The sequence below is a fragment of the Dipodomys merriami genome, unplaced genomic scaffold (genome assembly GCF_024711535.1).
Source record: "Dipodomys merriami isolate MVZ:Mamm:240054 unplaced genomic scaffold, mDipMer1.0.p SCAF_10, whole genome shotgun sequence".
Taxonomy (NCBI): domain Eukaryota; kingdom Metazoa; phylum Chordata; class Mammalia; order Rodentia; family Heteromyidae; genus Dipodomys; species Dipodomys merriami.
In genome coordinates, this window is record NW_027202271.1 from 12,930,340 (window position 1) to 12,948,705 (window position 18,366).

Consider the following 18,366-nt stretch of genomic DNA (forward strand, 5'->3'; position numbering starts at 1 on the left):
ACCAACCAAAAAACAAAACAAAACAAATACAAGAAGCTCAGGGACAGTGCCCAGGCCCTGAGTTCAAGCCCCAGGACTGGCAAAAAAAAAAAATAATAATAATAAATAAATAAATTCTTAGCTGGGCACCAGTGGCTCATGCCTCTAATCCTAGCTATTAAGGAGGCTGAGATCTGAAGATCACGGTTCAAAGCCAGCCCAAGCAGAAAGTCCATGAGACTCTTATCTCCAATAAACCACCAGAAAACTGGAAGTGGCACCATGGCCCAAATGGTAGAGTGCTAGCCTTGAGCTGAAGAGCTGAGGGACAGCACTCAGGCCCAGAGTTCAAGCCCCACAACTGACAAAATAAATAAATAAATTCTTAGTATAATCAAACACTGTTTAGTGTTAAAATTTTTCCCAATTGTGTCATACTTGCATTTATTTGAATCAAAACCTAAATAAGTTCCAGGCATTGATAGTGATTTTAGTTTAGAGTTTTTGTTTTCTTCTATTTTTCATCATTTGTGGGACTTGAACTCAGGGCCTGGACACTATCCTTGAGCTCTTTAGCTCAAGGCTAGTGCTCTATCACTTTCAGCTCCACTTCCAGTTTTTGAATAATTAATTGGAAATAAGCATCTCATGGGCACTTTTCTGCCCAGGATGGCTTTGAACTGCGATCCTCAGATTTGAGCCTTCTGAATAGCTAGGATTACAGGCATTTGCCACTGGTGCCAGCTTTGGTTCCCCCATCCCCACCCCCTCAAACACACAGATGCTTTGTTTTCTTGTAGTTTGTTTGCATCACTGACATTTGAACTGAAGTCCTTACGCTTGCTTGGAAGGTACCCTACCACTTGAGCGGTACCTCCAGCCTTGCAATTTTTTTTAAACCAAGCTGTTTATTCTGCAGTGTTTTATAGCATTCTAGATTTTGCTGCTGATAACTCCAGTGGTGTCATTCACACATAGTAAACTCTTTTACAACATAAATCTTATGCAGAATCCCCAAATACAAAAAAAGACAAAAACCCAAAACTTCTCAGGTTGAATCAGAAAAGAGGACACCAAGTAGAGGCTTACACAGCCTCTAATCCCCTCTATCATTATCTCCAAAGGAGTGGATCCCTGGATATATATTTTTTATTTTATTTTATTTTTTTATTTTTTTTTTGCTGGTGGTGGGGCCTGAACTCTGGGTCTGGGCGCTGTCCCTCAGCTCTTCAGCTCAAGGCTAGCACTCTACCACTTGAGCCACAGCACCACTTCCAGCTTTTTTTTTTTTCTGCTTATGTAGTGCTGAGGAATCAAACCCAGGGCCTCATGCATGCAAGGCAAGCACTCTACCACTGAGCCACCTTTCCAGCCCCTATTTTTTATTTTATTTATTTATTTTTTTTGTCAGTCATGGGGCTTGAACTCTGGGCCTGGGCGCTGTCCCTCAGCTCTTCAGCTCAAGGCAAGCGCTCTACCACTTGAGCTACAGTGCCACTTGGAAATACAATTTTGAAACTAAGTCTGATAACACCTTTGACTGAGGAGAGAGAGAGAGAGAGAGTACCACGTACTCAAAGTTCAGAACTGTCTTATCTTTTTTTTCGATTCTGATTACTCTGATAAGTTCTATCTGGGACAGTGGCATAATACAGAAGGATTTTCTGAGTGGTAGCAAATTAAAATTCAACCTGGCTCTAAGCAGGGAGTACAACCTCAGGACTTTCTCTGTCCTAAGGACTTTTAGCAATGAGCACTTTCACAACTGCTGCCTGCCTACCTCTGTCTCCCAAGAGCCAAATTTCATACTCTAATCCCTTAATATGACTCAGACAGGAGCTACGTTCTATACTGAAGCCACAACTTTTCATGATCCCCAGGTCTCTGTCCCTGACGCTGAAGAATACTTTTCTTGTTGATAGTACTCTAGTGTTTTGGTTTTTTTTTGTTTTATTTTGTTTTGTTTTTGGTCAGTCATGGGGCTTGAACTCTGGGCCTGGGCGCTGTCCTTCAGCTCTTCAGCTTAAGGCCAGCACTCTACCACTGAACCACAGTGACACTTCCGGTTTTTTGGTGGTTTATTGAAGAGCCTCAAGGACTTTTCCTGCCTGGGCTGGCTTTGAACCATGATCCTCAGATCTCGGCCTCCTGAGTAGATAGGATTACAGGCGTGAGCCACCGGCACCTGGCATGTAGGTTTTGGGTATATTTTTTAAAAAATTATTTTTCATTATTATTATTATTTGTTGCTGTTGTTCATCATGGGGTCTGAACCCTAGGCCTGGGGTGATGTCCCTCAGTTCTTCAGCTTAAGCCACAGTGCCACTTCCGGCTTTTTCTGCTTATGTGATGCTGAGGAATGGAACCCAGGGCCTCATGCATGCAAGGCAAGCACTCTACCATTGAGCCACTTTCCCAGCCCCAGTACTTGGGTTTTGAACTCAGGGCCTTGAAATCTTGCTCAGCCTTTTTTTGTTTATGGCTGATGCTCTCCACTTGAATTGGAGATGGAGTATCACAGAGTTTTCTGCCTTAGCTGGCTTTGAACCACAATCTTCCTGGGTTGCTAGTTACAGACATAAGCTACCAGTTCTTGGCTGTGCTATTTTTGTTTTTGTTCATTTGCTCTATTTTTTTTCTTTTTTTTTCTTTTTGTTTTTCTGTGCTGGTCCTGGGCTTGAACTCAAGGCCAGGGCACTGTCCCTGAGCTTTTCTTGCTCAAGGACAGTATTCTACCACTTGAACTACAGCTCCACTTCCAGCATTTTGGTGATTAATTGGAGATGAGAGTCTTATAGACTTTCCTGCCCTGGCTGTCTTTGAACCATGATCCTCAAATCTTAGCCTTTTAAATAGATAGAATTACAGGTATCTGCCACTGGTGCCTGGCTTATGCTGGTTCTTTTCAGCTACAATCTTACTGCTCACCTGAACACAAACTTAAACCCAAATCTACCTACTTCATTCCATCATTGCTGGAATGACAGGCTCCTGCAATTGCATCCAGCTTCCTTCTGCAGAAATGGATCTTGTGGAGTTTTCTCTCTAGGCTGATACGGAACTATGATCCTCTTGTTCTCAGCCTCTTCTGGGTCTTAGGATGACAGGTGCATGCCATTGTGCCAAGTTATGGGTTGAGAAAGACTATGACAAACTTTCCTGCTCAGGCTGGTCTCAAAGTACAATACTCTCAATCTCAGCTTCCCAAATACAGGGATGAGCCACCAACACCTGGCTTACCTGACAGTTTGACTGTGGACATTTTATCTAGAACAACCACTGACGTGCTGATGAAGTTGTAGAGACACAATCTCTTATGAATTTACAGCTAGCCGGTTGTAATCCTAGCTACTCAGGAGGCTAAGATCTGAGGATTGCAGTTCAAAGCCGGCTTGGGTAGGAAAGTCCGTAAGACTCTTATCTCCAATAAACCACCAGAAAACCAGAAGCGTCACTATGGCTCATGTGGTAGAGCACTCACCTTGAGGTGAAGAGCTGAGAGATAGTGCCCAGACCCAGAGTTCAAGTCCCACGACCAAAAGAAAAAAAATTTTACAGCTAAGCTGACAGATATACCAGAAGCATGGAGGGAAATCAAGACTAGGAGTGGTAGGAGTGTGGGGACAGGGGTCTGGTTAAGTCATGAGAGGGGGGTTTCTCCTGAGCACCAGTTCTGATAAAATGTTGGTAAAAAAGGACTATGGTAGCCAGGCACTACTTACTAGTGGCTCACAGGTGTAATCCTAGCTACTCAGGATCTGAGGATCATGGTTTGAAACTAGCCCAGGCAGGAAAGTCCCTGAGACTCTTAACTCCATATTGCCAAGTAACCACCAAAAAGCCAGACACAGAGCTGTGGCTCAAGTGGTAGAGCATTAGCTTTGGGCAAAAAAAAAATCTCAGGAATAGTGCCCAGGCCCTGAGTTCAAGCCTCAGGACCAGGACCAGGACCAGCACACACACACACACACACACACACACACACACACACACACACACACACACACACACACACACACACACACACACACACACACACACACACACACACACCAACTGAGATCTGAGGATCAAGGTTCCAAGCCAGCCCAGGCAGGAAAGATCCTGAGACTCTTACATTGAAGCAGAAGAAAGAAAGAAAAGAAAGAAAGAAAGAAAGAAAGAAAGAAAGAAAGAAAGAAAGAAAGAAAGAAAGAAAGAAAGAAAGAAAGAAAGAAAGAAAGAAAGAAAGAAAGAAAGAAAGAAAGAAAAGAAAAGAAAAGAAAGAAAGAAAGAAAGAAAGAAAGAAAGAAAGAAAGAAAGAGAGAGAGAGAGAGAAAAAGAAAGAAAGAGAGAGAGAGAGGGAGGGAAGGAGGGAGGGAGGGAGGGAAGACTATGGATATAGGGAGAAGATGATGAACATGGCTAAGGACTGAAGAATCAGACCATCTTCTGGAACAGATGATTCAGGGTGTAGGATGGAGCCATTTGCCTGAGAGCATAATTAGGAAAGGAAATCTGCTGCTAAAATACCATAAAATATACTTCAGATCAACAGATATAGAATTTTTTTTAGTCTAAAGAAATACATACTGCGCTGGGCACTGGTGGCTCATGCCTATAATCCTAGCCACTCAGGAGGCTGAAATCTGAGGACTGAGGTTTGATGCCTACCTGGGCAGAAATGTCTATGCGATTCTTATCTCCAGTTAACCAGCAAAAGACTGGAAGTGGAGGTGTGGCTCAAGTAGTAGAGCACCAGCCTTGAGCAAAAAAGACAATTAAGAGCAAGGCCTGACTCATTTCAACAAGACTAATACCATGGCAGAACTGAGGCACATCCAGGTGGGGGGGTATTGGAGAGGATTTGGGATTTGAACTTAGGTTTGGTGATCTGGGGGAGAGGTCAAGAAAGTGAAGTTTAACTCTAGATTGGATGCCATAAGAAAATGAAGATCCAAGTCTGATGGGATGGTCATACCTGTAATTCTAGGATCAAGGAAGCTAAGGCAAGAGGATCTCAAATTCAAGGACAACCTAGGATACATATAGATAAATTGTCTAAAGGAAAAAAAATACATTAAACACACACACACACACACACACACACACACACACACACACACACACACACACACACACACACACACACACACACACACACACACCACAAACACAAAAAGCCATGTGATGGTGGCTCATATCTGTGTTCTAATTACTTTGGAGACTGAGATCTGGAAGATCATTGTTTGAAGCCAATCCAGGCAGAAACGTCCAAGAGATTCTATTTCTTTTCTTCTTTTCTTTTCTTTTTCTTTCTTTCTTTTATTTTATTTTTTGGTCAGTGTGGGGCTTGAACTCGGCCTGAGTGCTGTCCCTGAGCCTCTTTGTGCTCAACGCTAGCGCTCTACAGCTTGAGCCACAGCGCCACTTCCAGTTTTGGAATGGTTAATTGGAGATAAGTCTCATGGGGGCTTTTCTCCCCAGGCTGGCTTTGAACTGCGATCCTCAGATATCAGCCTTCTGAGTAGCTAGGATTATAGGCATGAGCCATCAGCACCTGGCTAAGAGATTCTATTTCTAATTAACCAGTAAAAAGCTGAGCTGAAGGAAGGGCTCAAGTGGTAGAACACCAGTCATGAGAAAAAAACAAAAGCTGAGCAAAATTTTGCTCAAGGTCCTGAATTCAAACCAGAAAATGAAAATAAAAGAAAGAAAAGGAAGAAAAAAAGGCAAGCAGGGTGGTGCACACCTGTAATCCCATCTGCTTGCAAGGTAGAGATTGGAAGGATTACAGTTTGAGGACAACCTAAGGCAAACTTCTCAAGACACTATCTCAACAATAAGCTGAATATGGTGGTTGACACCTGTTACCCAGTTATGATGTAGACATAGGGAGGAAGACTGTGACAGAAACTTGCCCCAGGCAAAAAGTGTGACCTTATCTGAAAAATAACGAAAGCAAAAAAAAAAAAAAAAAAAAAAGTCTGGAGTTTGCTTCCAATAGTAGAGTATTTGCCAAGCAAACATGAAACCCTGAGTTTAAAAATACAACACTTAGCTATTCAGGAGGCTGAGATCTGGAGGGGTAAGGTTTGAAGCTGGCCCAAGCACAAATGTCCAAGAGAGTCTCCAAAATAACCAGCAAAAAGCTGGGCTGGAGGCCTGGCTTAAATGGCATGGCTCCAGTACCACCTGAGCCAGCAAGATGAACAAGGCCCTGAGTTGAAACCCTGACAAAGGCAAAGTAAGCCATTAAGAAAAACCCAGCCCTGCCATAAAAACACAAACAAAAACAGGGCTGGGAAGGTGGCTCCGTGGTAGAGTGCTTGCCTTGCATGCATAAGGCCCTGGGTTCAATTCCTCAGCACCACATAAGCAGAAAAAGCTAAAAGTGGTGCTATGGCTCAAGTGGTAGAGCGCTAGCCTTGAGCTGAAGAGCTGAGGGACAGTGCCCAGGCCCAGAGTTCAGGCACCATGACTGGCAAAAAAACAAAAACAAAAACAAACAAACAAAAAACCCACAAACAAAAAAGCAGGTGAATAGCTTAGTAAGGTACAGAGGATGACTCACGGCTACAGCTATGAATGGTAAAGTCACACAACAGTCATTTGGTACTGGATAGGTAGATGTCTGTTACTTTGTGGTTTGAACCATGTTCTTGGTTTTGTTTGTGTGAGGTTTTTTTCTTTTCCTTTTCCTCTTGTTTACATCATGATCTGTCATGGCCATAGACTAACCTTATATGATGGTGGTGTCCTGTGAATCGTTTCTGTTGGGCAGGAAAGAGAGCATTGCTGACGGAGCAAGGCCAGTATCTGGCTGTCAGGACAGCCTTTCTCCTTCTCTGCTTCTTTTTGTTCCTCTTCCCTAGGAGCTAGACATGTTACCCATCTCTGCTGAGCCATCAGAAGCCAACAAAAGGGATGAGTATCTTAAGCTGGGCACTGGTGGCACATGTCTGTAATCCTAGCTACTCAGGAGGCTGAGTTCTAAGGATTGAGTTTCAAAGCCAGCCTGAGCAGGATTCTGTGAGACTCTTGTTTCCAATCAACCAGCAAAAGGTAAGAAGTGGAGGTTCGAGGGATACAGCACCAACTATGAGCAAAGAAAGCTGAGGAATAGTACCCAAACCCTGAGTGAAGCCTCAATACTGGCACAAAGAGAAAAAAAAATGAGGAGAACCTTCCAGGAACATGTCTTGGACAAAGTGAAACAGGAACAGGATGCCAATAGCTGGACCAGAGTATGAAAAGTTCTCGAGGAATGTGATGGCTTAGAAGCAAAATATGGAGGGCTGGGAAGAAAACCTATATATCTCTATCTATCTATCTATCTATCTATCTATCTATCTATCTATCTATCTATCTATCTATCTATCTATCTATCTATCTATCTATCTATCTATCTGTCTGTCTGTCTGTCTGTCTGTCTGTCTGTCTGTCTGTCTGTCTGTCTGTCTGTCTGTTTACCTACCTATAGTGAGACACTAAGTGTAGGAGGAGGGAAGCATAAATGAAGCCACTTGAGGTGGATTAAGGATTAGAAGGAAAGTAGAGAAAGTGGTGGAGGATAGGGTAGGCAGGGAGGGGAGAGGAGGGAGTGATGGAGAAGTCATAAAGAAGCCTTTGTTCTGTCGCTTTGGCAGGGTTGGTGGGTGAGTGGAGGCTCAAGAGGAACAGAAGGTAACTGAGCTAGGCACTGTGGCTCATACCTATAATCCTAGCTACTCGCTGGGAGTCAGTGGCTCAAGCCTGTAATCCTAACTACTCAGGAGGTTGACATCTGAGGATCAGAGTTCAAAGCCAGCTTGGGCAGGAAAGTCTGTGAGACTCTTATCTCCAATAAATCACTCACAAAACCCAAGTGGCCCAGTGGCTCAAGTGGTAGTGAGCTGAAGAGCTGAGGGACAGCACTCAGGCCCAGAGTTCAAGCCCCATGACTGACCAAAAAAAAAAAAAAAAAAAAAAAAACCAACCCTAGCTACTCAGGAAACTGAGCTCTGAGGATCATGGTTTAAAGCCAGTCTGGGCAGAGAAGTCTATGAAACTTTTCTTTTATGCCAGTCCTAGAGTTTGAACTCAGGGCTTGGGCACTATCCCTGAGCTTCTTTTGCTCAAGGCTAGCAGTCTACCACATGAGGCACAGTGCCACTTCTGGCTCTTTCTGTTTATGTGTTACTAAGGAATGGAGCACAGGGATTCATGCATACTAGGCAAGCTCTCTACCACTAAGCCACATTCCTAGCCTCTTTGAGAGTCTTATCTCCAATTAACCACCAAAAAGCCAGAAGTGGAGCTGTGTCTCAAGTGGTACAGCTTTGAGTGAAAAGTCTAAGGGGCATTGTCCTGGCCCTGGGTTCAAACTCCAGTACTGGTACCAAACAAACAAAAATGGTAACTGAAGGCCATTCAGTAGCAGTGCAGGAACAGCACTCCCTGGAGAATGGGAAGTTGAGGTGACCACAGTGTCTGGACCTTCCTGCTTTCCTTTTGGTCACTATCCCAGAGCTTGGCCAAGACCAAAGAGACAAGTAAAGGAGTAGTGAGGAGTTCTGTGCTAGGGCAATGCTAAAGGAAGAATAGCTTTTGTAGCTCATGCTACCATGCTTTGCTCTGATCCTCTTTCATGTGTTCAGTATGGCCTTTATCACCATGTTTTTTGTTGTTGTTGTTGTTATTTTTGCAGTCCTGGGGCTTGATCTCAGGGCCTGGGCACTGTCTCTGAGCTTCTTCTTGCTCAAGGCTAACGCTTCTGGCTTTTTTTTTTTTTCTGTCCTGGGGCTTGAACTCTGGGTAAAGGCGTGATCCCTGAGCTATTCAGCTCAAGGCCAGCACTCTACCACTTGAGTCACAGCACCACTAATGGTTTTCTGTTGGTTAATTGGAGATCAGAGTCTTACAGACTTTCCTGCCTGGGCTGTCTTTGAACCACAATCCTTAGCTTCAGCCTCCTAAGTAGCTAGGATTACAAGCGTGAGCCATCAGTGCTTGGCCCAGCCTTTTCTGTTTATGTGGTACTGAGGAATCAAACCCAGAGTGCTAGGCAAGCACTCTACCACTAAGCCACATTACCAGCCCATCACTATGTTTTTTTGGTTTTTGTTTTGTTTGTTTGTTTTTTTGTCAGTCATGGGGCTTGAACTCTGGACCTGGGGGGCACTATCCTTCAGCTCTTAAGCTTAAAGGCTTGCCTTCTACCACTTGAGCCACAGCACCACTTCCGTTTTTCTGGTGGTTCATTGGAGATAAGAGTCTCAAGGACAGCAATCCTCAGATCTCAGCCTCTTGAGTAGGCAGGATTACAGGAGTGAGCTACTACCGCCAAGCTTATCATTATGTTTTTTTTGTTTTGTTTTGTTTTGTTTTTGGGTCCGGTCGTGGGGCCTGAACTCTGGGCCTGGGCGCTGTCCCTCAGCTCTTCAGCTCAAGGCTAGCACTCTACCACTTGAGCCACAGCGCCACTTCCAGCTTTTTTTCTTTTTGCTTATGTGGTGCTGAGGAATCGAACCCAGGGCCTCATGCATGCAAGGCAAGCGCTCTACCACTGAGCCACCTTCCCAGCCCTCTTTTTGCTTTTTTATTATTATATTTAAGTAGTTGAGCAAAACAGTTTCAATTTAATTTGTTCATTTATGAATTTACTGTATCTTTTTTTTTTTGGGGGGGGGTCCGGTCGTGGGGCCTGAACTCAGGGCCTGGGCGCTGTCCCTCAGCTCAAGGCTAGCACTCTACCACTTGAGCCACAGGACCACTTCTGGCTTTTTTCTTTTTGCTTATGTGGTGCTGAGGAATAGATCCCAGGGCCTCAGGCATGCAAGGCAAGCGCTCTACCACTGAGCCACCTTCCCAGCCCCAATTTACTGCATCTTGAAGTCATCCCTTCCATCATTCTCCCTCATCTCTCCCAACCTCACCCATCCCCTCAGGTTGATTTACTTTTTTGTTTATCCATATTCTACTGATGTATTTCTCCCTTCTGGTGACTAGATGAACTCCCCTGGGACAGGGAGTTAATTAGTATCGTTCCTAGAGCAGTACCTGAAGCAGAGAAGGTACTCAGTGACATTAGTACAGTGAAGGAATGAGCCTTGGTCAGCTTCTTCCATCCTTAGGCCTTGGCCAGCTGAGTGTTCATGCCTTTAATCCTAGCCACTCAGGAGGCTGAGATCTGTGGCTCACAGGTCAAAGTCAGCCAGGGAAGCAAAGTCTGTGAGAGTCTTATTTCCAATTAACCACTAAAAAGCTGGAAGTAGAGGAATAGTTCAAATGGTAGAGCATCAGTTTTGAGTGAAAAGATCTAAAAGGCATTGCCCAGGCCCTGAGTTCAGGCCCAAGTACCAGCACAAAAGAAAAAAAAAAAGGGCCTTGGTTTTCCCTTCTACAATCAAGATAGACCATGCCTGGCCCTCTCCTACTGTACTTGCCAGTCCAAGTGCTCTAAACTACCAGGATGGGCCTGATGTGTGAGATAGAAAGTCAGGCTCCTTACCCACAATCCTTGTGCACTAGCTGAGATACTGAGGAAAGGCCTTGCAAGACCTAGGCAGTGAATAAAACACTAGCCAGGCAGAATAAAGACAACATGAAGAGAATCATGTTGGTGTTTGGTAAGTGTTCTCTGCCTGCGTTGTCACACGCAGTCCTCAGAGCATAGGTGAGGTAGTACAAAACTTCATGACGCATTATACTCAGGAGTCAGCCAGATCAGATTCACAACCTGCCTCTGACCCTGGCAGAACAGCACAGGCTGTTGTGGCGCAGGCTTGAGCTTATGCTGCTCAGATTAGCATCTCAGTCCTAGCAGCTTCTGGTTGTGGATAAATCACTCACTAAGCACTTTCATTTCTTCTGTGAGGATAGCATTGGTGCATTACCTCATGTCTTTCCAGTACATCTCCAGGAAGCCTTCCTGGAGATTGGGAATGTGAAGCAAACTGGGAGTCTCCAGTTGGCTCCCATCCCACCTAACCACATGGGATTCTGGCCTCTGAGAACAACAAAGCTGGAAAGCTCTGCCTTCAGCAGGCTGCCGTCTGAGCTACAATCCAGTTTCTAACATGTGACCTAAGACAGGCCATAACCTCCGAAAGACTCAGTTTTCTTCTCTGTGACTTTTGATTTCAAGAGTTACGGTTTCATTCCCAGTGGGATTTTTTGGTCTTAGGGCCAGGGTACTATTCCTCAGCTTTTTTTCCTCAGCTAGCTCTCTTGAAACACAGCTCCAACAGTCTCACAGACTTTTCTGCTCCTGCTGGCTTTAAACTGTGATCCTTAGACTGCAGCCTCCCGAGTAGCTAGGATTATAGGCGTGAGCCACTAGCACCCAACTAGAAAAAAATCTTCTGGGGCTGGGAAGGTGGCTCAGTGGTAGAGTGCTTGCCTTGCATGCATGAGGCCCTGGGTTTGATCCCTCAGCACCACATAAGCAGAAAAAGCTGGAAGTGGCACTATGGGCTCAAGTTAGAGTGCTTGCCTTGAACTGAAGAGCTGAGGGACAGCGCCCAGGCCGAGAGTTCAGATCCCAGGACCAACAACAATTTTCTGTTGGCTAGCATCAGTCTTTCCCAACATTTCCTCTTCCATAAAGAAGTGTGGTTAAAACTACCACAGGGAGCCCTATTTTGTTTTATTTTTATTTTGAGTGCCAGAGTTCCAATCTGGGACTTGTTCATACTTAATAGGCACTCTACCAGAAGCTACATCTGTAGCTCAACTCTATCATCCTTAAGAGTCCTTCAGAGTCTTTCCAGCCTGGCACTTGTGGCTCAGAGCTATAATCCTAACTACTCAGAAGGCTGAGATATGAAGATTAAGGTTCAAAGCCAGCCTGGGAAGAAAAGTCTGTGTATGCTTATCTCTGGTTAATCACCAAAAAGCCAGAAGTGGCACCATGGCTCAAGAAGTAGAACACCAGCTTTGAGCAAAAAAGTTAAAGGGCAGTGCCCAGGCCCTGAGTTCAAGCCCTAGTACTGGTACACAGACAGATACAGACACAGACAGACAGACAGACAGACAGACAGACACACACACACACACACACACACACACACACACACACACACACACACACACACACACACACACACACACACACACACCACACACCATTCCTTGGATTTGAGCTCAGGGACTGGGCACTGTCCTTTCTTTTTCACTCAAGGTTGGTTTTCTACCACTTGAGCCACAGTGCCACTTCTGCCTTTTTGGCGGTTAATGGAGATAAGAGTATCACAGACTTTTCTACCCCAGGCTGGCTTCGAATCATGATCTCTATAGCTCAGTCTAGCTAGAATTACAGGTCAGAGCCACTAGCACTTGGCTGTTCAATACTTTTTTTTTTTACTGATGATGACACCTGAGCCAAATTGGTGAGTGCAGGGTCCTCCCTCCACTCATCTGTACTCACCGCTTCCCCTTGACCAGATGTGCCAAGCCACAGCGAGGGAGGCTTCTAAGAAGGAAACAAGATAGCAAGGGACACAAGACCCAGAGAAGCTCCTTGAATCCATTGCTACACTGTGCATACCACAGTGCTGGGGGGGTGGGGTGGGGATGGAACAGACAAAGGGATGAGAACAGGCTGGGAAAAGGCTCGGGTTTTTCAACAGAAGGTAAGGATGTGGGTTTAAGGGCAGCGGGTTGAAGAACAGTCAGAGGAAAAAGAACTGCCCTGCATCCATGCCTGACAAGCAAAGATCAGGAAGGTGTCAGTGTGTGAACTGTGTTTATTTTTTCCGAAGTCTATAAATATAGAGAAAAGGAAACACACACACACACACACACACACACACACACACACACACACACACACACACACGAACCTGACCAGAAATGGGGAAACCTGGTCACAGCAACAGCTGAGAAATTTGAGACAAGAATTTCAGGAACTGGGCTAACTCAGTGACCTGAACTTGGAAATTCCACTCTGTGACATAGGCTCTTGAAGTTGCCGGCTTCCGATCAGAGTTGAGAGCACTTTCCAGCAGCCGGGGTGGGGCACAGAGGGAAGGCGTGGGAGGCAGAGGTAAATGCCTGGGTAGACCTGTCACCTCTGGGGCCATGGTGTAGTGTGAGATCCGCCACTTAGCCAGCTCTTGGAACAATGTAACCACTGCAGCACTGTCTTGTGAAGTATATTATCCCACTTTACCATTGGAGAGTATAGTGGCACAGAGAGTAGGAAGTTTGCCTAGGCTGGGCGCCAGTGGTTCATGCCTTTAAAATTGTAACAATTCAGGAGGCTGACATCTGAGGATCAGGATTTGAAGCCAACCTAGGCAGAAAAATCTATGAGACTCTTATTTCCAACTAACTACCAAAAAGCCAAAAATGGATGTGCTCAAATAGTAGAGCGAAAAAGGTCAAGGCCAGCACCTAGACCCTGAGTTTGAGCCCCAATAACTATGTACATGCACAATACACACACACACACACACACACACACACACACACACACATACACACACACGGAGGCTGAGATTTTAGGATCATGGTTTAAAGCTAGCACAGATAGGAGGAAAGTCCATGAGACCCTTAGCTCTAATTAAACACCCAAAAAAGCTGGAAGTAGAGCTACAGATCAAGTGGTAGAGTGCTAGCTTTGAGCACCAAAGCTCAGGGACATCAACCATGCCCTGAGCTCAAGACCCAGGACTGGCACGCGTGCGTGCGCACACACACACACACACACACACACACACACACACACACAAACACACACACAATTTGCTTAGACTCTTACAATTAGTAATGGTAGCACCAAGAGCTTTGCTGAGGTTGTAATTCATTTTGAAGATCTGATGAAAGCTATGTCCCCAGTTTCCAGGAGAAAAAAAAATAATGAAGTGATATTCACAGTGTTTATTTGTTTATTTATTTGTAAGGGTGATGTATAGAGGGGCTGCAGTTACATAGGTATGGTAATGAGTACATTTTTTCTTCTTTTTTTGGTCGTGGGGCTTGAAATCTGGGCCTCGGTGCTGCCCCTCAGCTATTCAGCTCAAGGAGAGGAATCTACCACTTGAGCCACAATGCCACTTTTTTTCTGGTGGTTTATTGGAGATAAGAGTCTCACAGCTGGGAGGTGGCTCAGTGGTAGAGTGCTTGCCTTGCATGCATGAGGCCCTGGGTTTGATTCCTCATCACCACATAAGCAGCAAAGCTGGAAGTGGCATTGTGGCTCTAGTGGTAGGGTGCTAGCCCTGAGCTGAAGAGCTGAGGGACAGTGCCCAGGCCCAAAGTTCAGGCCCCATGACCGACAAAAAAAAAGTCTCACAGGGCTGGGAAGGTAGCTCAGTGGTAGAGTGCTTGCCTTGCATGCATGAGGCCCTGGGTTCGATTCCTCAGCACCACATAAGCAAAAAAGAAAAAAGCCAGAAGTGGCGCTGTGGCTCAAGTGGTAGAGCGCTAGCCTTGAGCCGAAGAGCTGAGGGACAGTGCCCAGGCCCAGAGTTCAGGCCCCACGACTGGACCCCCCCTCAAAAAAAAAGTCTCACAGACTTTCCTTGCCCAGGCTGGTTTTGAACCACCAATCTCAGATCTCAGACTCCTGAGTAGTGAGGATTACAGGTGTGAGCCACCGGCGCCTGGCATGAGTATATTTCTTGTTGAACAGTCACTTATATTTTCAACTTCCAGGGGTTCAAAGAGTCTCTAAACTTGTGTGTGTGTGTGTGTGTGTGTGTGTGTGTGTGTGTGTGTGTGTGTGTGTGTGTGTGTGTGTGTGTGTGTGTGTGTGTGTGCTGGTACTGAGGTTTGAAGTCAAGGCCTTATGTTCTTACTTGGCTTTTTCACTTAAGGCTAGAGCTCTACCTTTTGAGCCACATGTCCAGTCTGGCACTTTGCTGGTTAAGTATAGTGGAAGCTCACAGACTTTTTTGCCCAGGCTGGCTTCAAACCACAATCTTCAGATCTTTTTCTCTTTCTTTCTTTTCTTTCTCTTTCTCTTTCTTTCTTTCTCTCTGTTTCTTTCTTTCTCTTTCTTTCTCTCTCTCTCTCTCTCTCTCTCTCTCTCTCTCTCTCTCTCTCTCTCTCTCTCTCTCTCTCTCTTTCTTTCTTTCTTTCTTTCTTTTTCTTCTTTTTTTTTTTTTTTTTTGCCAGTTGTGGGGCTGAACTTCTGAGCCTGGGCACTGTCCCTGAGCTTCTTTTGTTCAAGGCGATCACTCTATAACTTGAGCCACAGCACCACTTCTGGTATTTTCTGTTTATATGTTACTGAGGAATGGAACCCAAGGCTTCATTCATGCTAGGCAAGCATTCTACCACTAAGCCACATTCTCCCAGAGAATCTTCAGATCTTCACCTCCTGTGTAGCTAGGATTATAGGCACAAGCCATCAGTGCCTGGGTTCTATTCTATGATGAAGAAACGATATAGAAGGCCACCCCAAATCCCCATCCCAATAATCCAGCAAGGAGAACAGCCTTATGTATTGGCAGGGGAGGGTCAGCTTTCAGCAAACCAGTCATCCTTTGCAACCTCTTATTTCCTAGAGAGGAGGGTACTTGCCCTAATAGCTTTAAAAAGGGGTAAGATGGGGATAGGAGTGGCAGGTGGGAGGGGGGTGGGCTGGGAAAAAGCCATAATGGTCCTTGGGGAAAAGCCTCTATTGTGCTATACTGGAGGATAACACTTTTTCCCTCGCCCCCTCAGGGTATCCTTTTTCGGGCTGAGATTTGGAAGTGCCCAGCCAGGAAGAGATGAAGGCCTCCTCCCTTAATTAAATGCCCAGGGGTTGCTATGGAAACCAGAGCTTCAAAATCCTGGCCAGACAATGGAGAGAGAAGCTGTCTCCAGCCTAGTCAAGTAAAGCTTCAGGGGCCTCATTGGGGACAAGGATGGGGGTCAGAGAGAGAGGTGCCAACTGAAAAAAAATCAGCCTCCCCTCTCCCTAGAAGTGTGGGAAGAGGTCTCAGACAACCAAAAGGGTCTATCTGAGATGGAGTACCCCTCCTGGAAAGGGGAAGGGAGGGTGGGTAGGGTAACTGGAGCCAGGAACTGCCCAGAACTGGACACCTCCTTTGTTCCTAGAGGAGAAAACCAGCCAAGTTGGTAAACAAAGAGAAGAGGCCAGAGGGCAGACAGCTAAGAGATAAGGCCAGGGATGGCAAAGAGCTGAGTAATGGAATCTCTGAGAGGGTGGGGAAATCTCCCGAGTCTCCGTGACAGCTGTTTACTACATTGTCATCTGACATACACAGGACACTCATGTGACAGACATCACCTCTACAGAAACTCGGATCCTTGGGGACACTCAGACCTCGGCTCCTTTCCCCCTCTGTCCTTTGAGTGTCTGTTTAGGCAAGGCCAGGGGAGATCCTCTCTTTAAATAAGCTTGAGCCCCTCACTCTGGGAGTGTAACAGGTGTTTAAAGTGCTACTTTTGTGGAAAAGCATCACCAGCCACCAAGTAAGGAATTTGGGCTCATGAAGTAAAGAAGAGCAGAAGGAAAACTTGGTATCCCTTGCCTCCATTTTGAATATCTTTTTCTATATGTCATTTACTTTGCAGTCACCTTGGGCTTCCAGAAAGGATAGGACTGCTTGGTAACTTCTCTATTATCACAAGGGATAAGGGCACCTATTGAATTATCAGCAGAGTCTTACAGGACAGACCCCAGTCCCAAGGGGGACAATTACCTATAATGATGAAGTTGAACCCTGGAGCAGGATCATCTCCAGGGAATCAGATTTCTCCCTTCCAGGGATGACAGTAATAATGATGTCTCCAGAATTGGGCCCCCATCTGGCCAATCCTGAGACAGTAAGCTGCCAGATCTCCTGCCAGGACTTTTGAAATATGTGTACTTTTTGCCTTCTGCCCCTAATTCTTCGTCTATTTAAACCTATCATTTATATCTGTGCCCTGAAGATGGCTGAACATGAACTGAAATGCAATCTTCTTATGACTGCCCATGCTATGTAATAAATCTCCTTTCTCTCACTTTACCATGTGTCTTTATTTGGCATACAGAGGTGGGTGGCCAGACCTGATTTATGAAATCCCAGGCATTTGGGCATGGAGCACCGCATAGACACTCCAGAGACTTGAGCAGGTCCTTTATGTGGACAGGAAAGAGGACATTTTGGAAATGTTGTAACTAACACCTGTCTTTCTATAGCAATTATGTGCTATATACCCCATGCTGTATGATAAAGACAGTCTCTCATTCAATCCCTTCTATAGGTATTACTTCTGTGAGGTAGGTATTACTGTTTTTCCTTGTTTGTTTGATTGGTTATGGTGGAGTTTGAAGTCTGGCCCTAGTGCTTGCTAGATGGCTTGCTCTATAACTTGATCAACTCCACTAGATCCTTTTGGTGTTAGTTTATTTATTTTTTTTTTGGGGGGGGGGTCTGGTCGTGGGGCCTGAACTCTGGGCCTGGGCGCTGTCCCTCAGCTCTTCAGCTCAAGGCTAGCACTCTACCACTTGAGCCACAGTGCCGCCACTTCCAGCTTTTTTCTTATGTGGTGCCGAGGAATCGAACCCAGGGCCTCGAGCATGCAAGGCAAGTGCTCTACCACTGAGCCACCTTCCCAGCCCCCATGTTAGTTTATTTTTAAATAGTGTCTTCCTTCATCCCTGAGGCCAGCCTGGACTATGATGGCCCTATCTGTGCTTCCCCTTCTTGCTGGGATGGCAGATGGCACACCATGCCCAGCCATTAGTGGAGATGGAAGCTCAAGACCTGTGTTTCGTTTTTTCCCCTGGACTGGTCATGGAACTGTGATTCCCTGGTTGCTACCTCCCAAGTAGCTAGGATTATAGACTGTGCCTAGTTTTTCAAATTTATTTATTTGTTTATTTGTATGTTTGTTTATTTATTTACTTTGTGCCAGTCCTGGGCTTTGAGCTCCTGCCTGAGTCCTGTCCCTGAGGTTTTTTGTTTGTTTTGTTTTTTTTACTCAAGGTTTATGCTCTACCATTTGCTATGTCTTGAACATTTCTGCCTATGCTGGCTTTTAACCATGATCCTCGGATCTCAGCCTTTTCTTTTTTCTTTTTGGTCGTGAGGCTTGAACTCTGGGCCTGGGCACTATCCCTCAGCTCTTCAGCTCAAGGTGAGAGAGAGCTCTACCACATGAGCCACAGCAACACTTCTGGTTTTCTGGTGGTTAATTGGAGATAAGAGTCCCATGAACTTTCCTACACAGGCTGGCTTTGAGCTGCAATCCTCTCAGCCTCCTGAGTAGCTAGGATTACAGGTGTGAGCCACCAGCACTTAGTAGATCTCAGCCTTCTGAGTGTCAGTAATACAGGCCTGAGCTATCAGTGCCTGGCTGCCTTTTGTTTGTTTTTAATCTTAAAATAAAAACTGAGATATGGGACCTGGGAAGGTGGCTCAGTGGTAGAGTGCTTGCCTTGCATGCATGAGGCCCTGGGTTCCATTCCTCAGCACCACATAA